Below are 3017 nucleotides of genomic sequence, written 5' to 3' on the forward strand. Positions count from 1 at the left end.
CTCCATGGATGCTCCATGGGAGTTACAAACCCATGGGTCATGGAAATGAAGAGCCATGTTACATTAGGGTTTACATGGTGTAACCCTAAATGTAACACATTATATAAAGAACAGGTTATCTAACAAAATCGGCTACACAAGAAGTTGCAAGTGGGATAGGCCGATTTTCAAGTGTTCTACATATCTCTCAAAGTCATTCCAAAGCATTTGGTGTTGTGTGAAACATTTGAGGCATCACACTTGGGGTGCTAGGCTCTCAAGGTTTTCAAGGAATCATATCAACTACAAGGTATGTATTTGTAGCCATCTTTTATGTTTAAAGTTCCCCATGTATGCTAGATAGGTTTATAAACCTTGGAAAAAGTATTTTGCATGTATTTTAGACAAACATAGATCCAAGGTTTTCTAGGGTTGCATCTACACTTAGGAGTGTTAGAATGCTCAAAACCCTTCAGTGGTATCAGAGACTAGGCTTGTTTGTTTGTTATTTGTGAAAAATAGTGATAAAAATCGAAATTGCATGCTGTCTGACAAGTGAACTCGTCGAGTCCATGGGGGACTCGACGAGTCCAAGGCAAAATTCATCCTACTCGTCGAGTAGGTTCGTGCACTCGACGAGTAGGAGGCTCTGACAGCAGTTTGTCGACTTTTGCTGCTGGAAATGGACTAGAAACATTACCCTAAACTGTTTTGGTGTTTTAAAACTTGTTTTAAATGGTGTAATGGTTGTTCTAATCCATTTACAATGGCTAATATCAAAATTCCATGATTTTATGTGTTCTTGAAATTTTGATATTCATATTCATGATCTTATGAGTTTAGATGATCATAGGAATTATTTCTAACTTCTTGCTAGTTTTAATTCTTGATCATTATGTGTTTTAATGGAATCCATAATTTGTCCTCAAGTTATGGATTACCAAAAGTTTTATCTTTTAAAGTCCATTAAAGAAACACATAGGTTACATAAAATGAAGAGTCACTCATTTTAATGAACCAATTAATCTCATAAGTTATGAATTGAAGAGTTTTGTAAAGTTACAAAACCTGCCCTCAAGTTTTGGAACATCTAAAGTCATCTTAATTAACTTTAGTTCCAACCCTTAGAATTTTAAAAGTTAAAATTCAACCCTTATACTTTATAATATTATAAGTTAACAATATATATATATATATATATATATATATATATATATATATATATATATATATAAGATCAAGTCGTTTTACCGTTAGTAGGCCTCATTCGCGAAGTCGGTCTATAAGGGGGGTATAATGTTGTTGCCTATAAAATGGCAGCTTAATGGGTGTCCACTCTCACCCACCGCTTCCTTGACTGGTGGAGGGTCGTTAGCCGAACGGGTAGGACAATGACTTAAAATTCTCATTAAAAGTATAATGATTTTTATAAAGTAACTAAATATTTTATAAATTCCCAATCTTAGTTACTTTAGGAAAATGTGAATAAGGTGCTAACCAATGAAATTACACTTTGCACTTTGATTAAGTCGTTAGTGGAGCGTGTGTGGTTAACCGGCACACTAACTTGGACTTAACAAGGTAGGCAAAGGGTGACTTAAGGATTTTCATAGGTCGGTGGAGCGCGTGTGGTTAACCGACACATCGATTAAGTGAAAAACATTAAGGGTACCAAGTAATTTGCATGGTTACTTCACACCTTGTTTTGTGATCCTCAGTATCCCAGTCACAAAACATGAAGGGCACACTCGAGATTGAAACATGCCATTGAAAAAGTTCAATGAATCTCAAAAGAATCTAGGAGTTTCTAAAAACCAAATAAAACCTAATACTTATATATTTTGTTTTTCATGATGGAAATTGGTGAATCGTCATTCACATACCTTTCAAATATGTTATAGCGTGGATTACGACATTCCTCTTCTAAGTTATAATATATTGTGATTGGATCCTAGCCTTAATATTACATTTGGGTGTTTTATTAAGGACAATCTTTATATCTAAACTAAACTTGTCTTTTCTTCTTTTCAGATGTCTTCCAACAACGCTGCTACTGGCTCAAACCCTACCGGCTCCTCTCTCTCATGAACCTTTGTGGGAGAGTCATCTTTAATGGATCCAACTCTACAGATTGGATCAGAAACATCAGGATGGTCACTCGCTATGAGAACAAAGAATATTTTCTCGACAAGGAGTTTAAGGTGCCCGAGCAAACTGCTACTCCTGAGGAGCTTGCTGAATATGAGGCACATGAAAGAGATGCTACCAAAGTGTCATGCATCATGATGGCCACTATAACAGCCGAGCTTCAAAAGTCCTATGAGGACTACTATCCTTTTGAGATGCACCAGGATTTGATGGACCGCTACCATCAGAGTGCTCGTCAAGAGCGATATGAAAATCATCTCCTCCATGATAATAACCTGAATGAAGGATGGTGAACCCATCACGGGCCACATGCAGAAAATGCAAAGGTATGTGGACCGTTTAATGAAGCTGAATGTAAACTTCCCCGAGGAGTTAGCAATAGATATCATTTTGCACTCCTTACCATCGTGTTATGATCAATTCTGCATGACATACCACATGAACAAGGAAGAAGTCACCCTCAGCAAACTTCAAGGACTCCTGAAGACTGCCGAAAGTGGTCTTAAAGGTAAGTCGGTTGTTACCAATCCTACTCCTACTCAAAACTCCGCAATTGTCCTGGCAATCGGGAAAGGTAGAGGGAAGAAGAGGAAGAACCCTTCGAAGGGTACCAAGGGTAAGACCCTTGATGGATCCTCTTCAAGTGGAACCAAGAAAGGTTTCGTCACTCCTTCTTCTGACCCAAAGGAGGCTGAATGCTTCTATTGCCATGAAAAGGCGCACTGGAAGTGGAACTGCCCAAAGTACCAATAAGATTTGAAGGATGGGAAAGTAAAACCCAACCATGCAGGTATTTACACTATATTATCTAATAACTCACCCTATTCTAACTCTTGGGTCCTTGATACCGTTTGTGGTAATCATATTTGTTCTGATTTGCAGGGACTAAG

This window comes from Lactuca virosa, chromosome 3, assembly GCF_052849685.1.
Source record: "Lactuca virosa cultivar CGN04683 chromosome 3, Lactuca_virosa_CGN04683_v6, whole genome shotgun sequence".
Lineage (NCBI taxonomy): Eukaryota > Viridiplantae > Streptophyta > Magnoliopsida > Asterales > Asteraceae > Lactuca > Lactuca virosa.